This window comes from Hetaerina americana, unplaced genomic scaffold (assembly GCF_022747635.1).
Source record: "Hetaerina americana unplaced genomic scaffold, ioHetAmer1.1.p SCAF_6, whole genome shotgun sequence".
In the NCBI taxonomy this organism is placed as follows: domain Eukaryota; kingdom Metazoa; phylum Arthropoda; class Insecta; order Odonata; family Calopterygidae; genus Hetaerina; species Hetaerina americana.
In genome coordinates, this window is record NW_027287205.1 from 67409771 (window position 1) to 67416920 (window position 7150).

Below are 7150 nucleotides of genomic sequence, written 5' to 3' on the forward strand. Positions count from 1 at the left end.
AAATAATATACAAAAGAATTAGGGCTTTTGTAATCAGAACCAGTACCTATACTTATCTGGAGACGCACTTACTCTTGGGCACTGGATGCAAAAAGTGCAGGGATGGCGAACCCATTTGAAGTATGTTCCGGGGCTGACATGGGTTTTTGGCACTTAAATGTCTCTCGCGAAAAGAAATATAACCAATACTATAAACGAAGCAGAAATTGATTATTAATAATAAACATTTCCACTCGGTAAATCTTAGAAACGTGGAAAAAGGTCGTACAATAAAATTGTCTACACGGTGGAGAATAATAGAAGCAGTTGTACAGAGTTCAATTAATTCAAATCTTATCTTTTTCGTTGGAAATGAGAAAGTAAAAGTACGCAGCACCTCGTAAATTTTGAAGAGTTTATGTACTTGTATGAGATATAATACATTTAAAGCTTCAAAATAAATGTTACATGTTAAAGGATATTAGAGATATTTAAGATATGAAATAGTTCGCCATGGGCAGATACGTATATGGGGAGTTACAGCCTGCCTGTTTTTTTTAAGCTTTAATTAAAACCAGGCGAATTGTAACAGGTGAAACCTTTGAATTTACGCAGTTATGCACAGTGTAGCCTAATTTGAAATTGTACGATAGATTTAGTAAGAGAACAAAATCCTTATGTGATAAAATTCTGCTTGTTTCTTCTTTTTTTCTCTGTTATGGAAATGTTTAGCTCTCCATACTTGATTTGCTTTCATGTGCCATTAAGATTGATCAGTTTCTATTTTATCCCTCCTACCTCTCGAAAGAAAGTTATTTTAAGCATTAAAGACTCCACATTGATCATTTTGATAATAATATGAATAGTAAACACTTGCCTCACTGAAACAAGTGCAACTCTGAAACATGGGTATGGATGGGAATTGTTTCGATGACTCCGCAAAGGCTAAGCAATTTAGTAACATCTTAATAGTGAGCCCGTCCTTTGTGAAAACTAGTCACATTGTGATGGCGTTGTTTCTTAAATTTTGAAATTTTAGCGTAAAATATTTTTTTATGGCATAGGGATTAGGATTTTTAGATGGATATTTGAAAAAAATAGAATGGTAGAAAATAAATCCCTGTATCACAATTAATTATTTTAGACGTAATCAGAGGCACCGAGAATTACGTGAAAGCATTTCATAATGAATTTAAGATAAGAACCGGCGTAAACGGTGGCCACGCGTATGTTCCTGGAATTTGAGGAGAGCAATTTTGAACCCGGGTTTGGGTGACTCAAATTTTTTTAGATGTAAGATATGATAGAAATATTTGTTTTTCTTTGGCTCGGTCACTTCAAATGAGCCACGTAATGATGTAAATCCTAGGATAAGGTTTTATGATGGCAGCAGCTGGCCGATTCGTTCGATGCCGCTACAAAAAGAGTATGCTCTCGTAAACGTGAGCGCGGAGGTAAATTTATGTCAAAAATGTTAGCTAAATATGGACCTGGGAGCAAGATTTTAACGCTGAAATGCTTGCAAAAATCTCGTTAGTTCACTGAAGTGACCGAAAGTCATTCATCTCCAATCTACCAGTTAAAGTAGGTTTTGGACGGACAATACTGCCAAATTAATATTTTGTTTCTCCCTCAAACACAACCCAACATCCTACCTTACCTAGCCAGTCTTCTTCTCCATATGCTTTCTTCTTCCTTTCATTTTGACCAACATCCTTATCCTGTTCCTACCCTTCCTCATTTGCCTAACATTTTTCTCTCAATCACAGTCTCCTACATCCCGCTGCCAATCAATAAGCCCTTCATTCATATTAGCTGTCTCCTGATTTCTCCCAACAATCCTCTTTCCTCATTCATCATACCTAGCAAATCCTTATTTCTTTTCCTTTCTGTACTCCACACCCACATTTCAAAAACCCACAATCTACGCCTATCATCCTGCTTCAGTGACCATGTTTTCGGTCCGAAGAAAACCACGCTTCATATCAAAGTTTTAATGATGCTTTTCTTAACATCCTTACTCAAAGTCCCTGTCATCAATACCCTCCTCTTTGTGAAAGCCTATTTGTCTAATTGCATTTCTTCTCCTTACGTCTCTTCTACGTCGACCATTGGGTCCAAAGCACTTCCCAGATACGTCAACTGTTCCACCTGCTCTAGTTTTTGCCCTCCTTTTTTTGAAAGTTTAGCCTAGCCTTTGTCTTCCGGGAAAACCAAAACCTTTGTTTTATTTATATTGATTCTGACTGAAAAACTAGAGCTTGGTCAACAGCAAACCTGATTTTACGAATTCCCCGCCGGCTTTCCTCCCTATATTTAGTTCTTCCCATGTCTCTTTAATCATTTCCTCCACATGCATATTGAATAGTACCGGTGATGATGGACAACTCAGCCTTACTTTTGCTAATACTGCCCATTTGGACTCTTCGTTACCCACTCGCACCTGAGCAGTCTGAGACATGTATACGTACGTGTGCAGGTAACGAATTAGCATCCTGTCCCTCCAATCTATTCCTATTTTCTGCAATATACTCATTAGTCATTCCAAATTCACACTATTAAACGTCTTTTTTAAATCTTCGGAACAGGAAAATACGACATGATTGTATTCTATATTCATCTTATGATGATTATTCATAGTCAATTCATGATTCAATCATAAGAATAGGCAGCCAAATTAACGGAGTATGCCTTCATCATCAAGGTAGACTGTTTGATCATGAGCTGTTACTCTCTATTTCTTTAATAAAAGGTGAAGGCATTGATTGATCAAATCAATCAATTATATGTTTGGCCCAATATAAGGTTATCATTGATAAAATCAGGTGTAGGCTCATTACAAAATAATCATATATTAGAATTGAAAATGTCCCGTAAATTATTTTTCAAACCCAAAGCTAAATACGGGTTCAAAACATTTTGTTATGTGTATGTATACGAGGAAATAGACACAAAGAAACTTTTTTCAAAGTATGTGTAAAACAACTGTGCTATTTCTAAAGAAAAATGGGATGAATATTCATTATTATTATCACAATTACCACGACGCGTAAAAAGAATTCATGTCCATAAATTGAAAAAATGTTCAATATATGTTAAGAAGTAATTGTGTGTCTCTTACCATTTGGTTATTATTTTCATTAATTTTCAACTGGTTAAGGTAGGTTTTGGATGGACATATCCTATACAACGGTATCACGATACATTTTCTTATATCTCCTAAAGTAATATACCGTGACCTCCCGTACTACAATAAGCCGCTCTTCAGTTCTGCATAAATCCTTCCTCCCTTCATTCCGTCCAACATGCCTAACCTAATCCCGCCAATTTTTCGGTTCCCAAACGTTCCCTCCTCAGTCACAGTCTGTAACATTCCCTTGTCAATCACAGCGCTGTGCATTCATCTTTCCTGCCCCTTTTGGATTTTTTTAACCATCCCCTCTTCCATCCCCATGCCTGAGATTTCCTCATTTATTTTTCTGTCTGTCAATTTCTACGAATTTAACAATTTGTGGAATGGAATTATGAGAAGGTAATCAAGAAATTAATCTTTTAAAAGGACATATGTTGTAAACTACGTTTTGATTAAGCCAAAAAGTATTCTGGGTACTATTTCTGAATTAGTGAGTTTCATCACTAGTTTATTTAAGTGGATGAGAGATTAGGAATGGCAGACTGCGTGATCTTAACCGTACCTAATGGCGTAGGAAAATGCTTAAGCAATCTAAGTCGAATGGTTAAATAAAAAATAAATAAAATGGTGAAATCTATAATGGTAGTAAATATTGTAAATAATTGATATTGATTATACATTATTTTCAGATTTCTCATAGCTATTAGTCAATTTTATTTAAGTTTAATTAAAATGAATTGGGTAAAAGGAAAGAAATAGTGAATATGGTCTATATTTAACCCAAAATAGAGTCAAGGAAGTCTGCTGAGTAGAAAAATCAAAACCGGTTGACCCTTCAATAGTTGGGCGACCCTCTGCCCGATAGGTGTCTCCCGAAAGCTGTTAATCAAAGCTTAAACTGGATTATATCTCCCGCAGTCAGATTAGATACTCTGGGACAAAATTAAGCCAACACAAAAAGCACAGCAGTTTGAATTTCCCCATCACCTTTGGGGAAATTCTAAAGTTTAAAAATCCATCTAGTGTATAACTGGATATTTAGTTTTTAAATGAGGCATGTAAAAATCTGACGATCAATTGCCGAAATATTAATATAGTATACTAAGATTGTGCAATGGGGATGCAGAAACTTACGAGAAGAGGTCAGTAAGTAGGTCCCAAGAAGAGGTTTAAACTAAGTGGAGTAAATATGAATAATAAACATTTTTTAAGCGAACAAAGAACGAATGCGCCTGCTCCGTTTCGATAAATTCGTCGTTATCATGCAACACTGAAGAGGTTTGCGTCCAAGTCCTTGAACCCATTGCATCGAATGGCAAAAGAATTTATAGGATTAATAAGAGGAAAGTCAATGAAATTATCACCCCGATTAGAGGCCAGAATATAAGGTACAAGTTGCGCTAAATGACAGACACCTTGATCTCCTTCTTTTACCGTAGGGTCAGGAGAACCTCGTCGAACATTAAATTGACGATATCTCCAGCAATGGAAGTGCACATGGTTGCAGCTAATGTCTCTAGGTCAAACTTAACGACCAGCAGTTTTGAATATGCCGTCTTAAATATCGAAAGTCTAGGTACAGGATCGGCAATCTACAGTAAACTATGATTGTAGTGCCGACACCAATTTAACATTGGCATATGGGAAAGAGTAGCACTGTATAGATGTGGAATATGTTCTTCTTCGACAGACAAAACAATTTACAAGTATAGAAATCGGCTGAAAATCAAATGGACGAATAATCTGACGAACGAGAAAGAGAGAGGAATACATTTATACAGCACTAGGATCGATAATCTCTATTTGCGTACGCTCATATCAAGTACCACCATAACTCCATTCTAAGATATTACAGCGTGAAAGTTGACATATTGGTGTTTTATTATGGAGACCACTATAGCAGTAATCAAACTAGTGGGTGCTTAATTTGGAATTACCATTCTATGGTGCTTATAATTTATACAGAAGGGTTCAGGGACCAGTTATTTTCCTTGTGCCGCCGAAGGTTTCCGAACAGTCTTGTCTTACTTCAACGACCCAGCTTGTGTTTGTACGATAGTGTTAAAAGAGACACTGAGATTTCAGCCGCGAACTCCTCGGTCAAAAGGCAAACAAGAGTCTTCTTGGCTACCACTTTCATTAGTCATGAGTATTGCAGATTGAACTTCATATTGTAACGAAAAATGCTTTTATAAACATTTGGAGAAGGAATTAATGAGAATCGGACCCGATTCAGTGAAATTTCACGTAATGATTATTAAAAAATGCATATTTTTGTGGGCTACAAGATGATGACAACTTGGTTTTAATGTGATGCAACATCAAACCAGGTAGTGATGATGGAATACATTAAAATGAAGGCCGTATTTAAGTGTGAAATCGTATTTTCGGAAGGCAGTTGCAAATGAACTAAAAGTTTTACTACAAATTTACGTTGTGACCAATGAGTAAGTATGTATATGATGAAGGTTTTGCACACACACAGCTTGTTAATTCAACAATTTAGATGTTTATTAATACAAAGTCATGAAGGAAGGAGAAAAACTACGACAATTCTTATTCATTGTTATCTGGCGGACAGATTAGATGGGGGACAAAAAAAGGAAGGAGGAGATAGTAGGAAGCAGTCGGAGGAAAGCATACGAGAGTAAAAAGAGACACGTGGAATTGGGAAATAGGGTTTCAAAATTTTAATTTATTGCGGTAAATTGATGAATGATAACTATTAAAAGTACAGATTGACTGGAATACAATATCAGGCACAAGGAATGCACTAGAAGCACACTATGGGGTGGAATAGTATATGAGGAGAGAGACTAAAGCGCAAACTCTTCAGGCCACCTAAAGAGCTTCGGGTACACGTAGTTATGGATATAGAAATGGGAAATGTGGAACGGAATTTATGCGAGCCATTGAATGAGTGAGCTGTGTTTGTAATTCTTCGGAATGAAAATTTAAAAACATGACAATGAATTGATATTTTTTCATACTCATGGAATGGGCTCTCCTGAATATATTTAGAAATGCATTGGTAAATATGAACCTAAGTTAAATAATTTGGTCGGCGATAGAAAGCACTTAAGCTACGCCCCCCCGTGGGTGAAAAGTCAGGCTCGTCAAGGTAACTTTTTTCGCTCGCTTGCTAGGCGATCAACCTTATTCATTAATTCATGTTCATTCCGAATATCAAATTATTTACTGTCACGCGTCCTTATTTTCCTGCTTTAAGTATGCATGTGAAAATTAGATCGCATGAAAAGCGGTTTCATACTATTAAAAATCTGTCATTTTCTCTTCAAGCTTTCGCAAAATTGTTGAAAATTGAATGTGTTCAACACTTCTTATTGTTTTCGCCAAAGATAAAAGCTGAAACTAGCCTGCACGTAATTTAGAACTATCTCTGCTTACTTAAATTTGCCACGAAACAATTCCTCTTTGCCTCGTTTTGAGATTTGTTTACTTCTCAAGATTAAATCCCGTCTGCCTTGCTTAATACATTAACACACGGGGGTTTTTTTCACGATTGAGTACGAAGTTCGACTCTCACGAGCTAGGCTCGACAATGTTGCTCTACTGTTTCCTTTACCTTTGCCATAAGGGAGCAGAAGTTTTTCCTGAAACCCACTGCTATCTTATTTCTCTACTTACGTTTTACCGCCGACGCCTCACAGCCCACGGAACCCGTTTAGCCTTATCCACGATTAACCACGGAAGTTTGCCCGCGGGGGAGGAGTTTGGGAAGGGCGGCAAACGGCGCCCTCACACAGAGATAGACAGTCCTCAACTGGTGGTCACGTCGCCTTCTGGATGCGGCGGCGTGCGGAGTCGCAAGAATCCGGGGGGCGTGGTGTGGGAGAGTGGACGAGGAAAATTAAGCAGAGGGTTGAGAGAGGGGGAGGGGGCGAGTACTCTAGAAGGGTGAGAAAACGTATTGCCATATTTGCTTTATTATATTTATCAGATCGGTGTTACAATGATAAATTAGAGTAGCGGTTCTCTAAAAAAATAGAATAACCTTAAACCAAAACCAGTGTCCAA

General features: G+C 37.3%; 1 protein-coding gene across 2 annotated transcripts in view; it reads right to left on the reverse strand.

Annotated features, from left to right (window-relative positions):
- Window positions 1-6868, reverse strand: part of LOC139695104 (synaptic vesicle glycoprotein 2B) — a 52422-nt gene extending 45554 nt beyond the window's left edge. For both annotated transcript variants that reach the window (XM_071593736.1, XM_071593738.1), the window contains exon 1: window positions 6761-6868. The gene's annotated coding sequence lies outside the window, so the exon portion shown is untranslated. The remainder of the gene's footprint in view (window positions 1-6760) is intronic.
- Window positions 6869-7150: the final 282 nt, after the last annotated feature.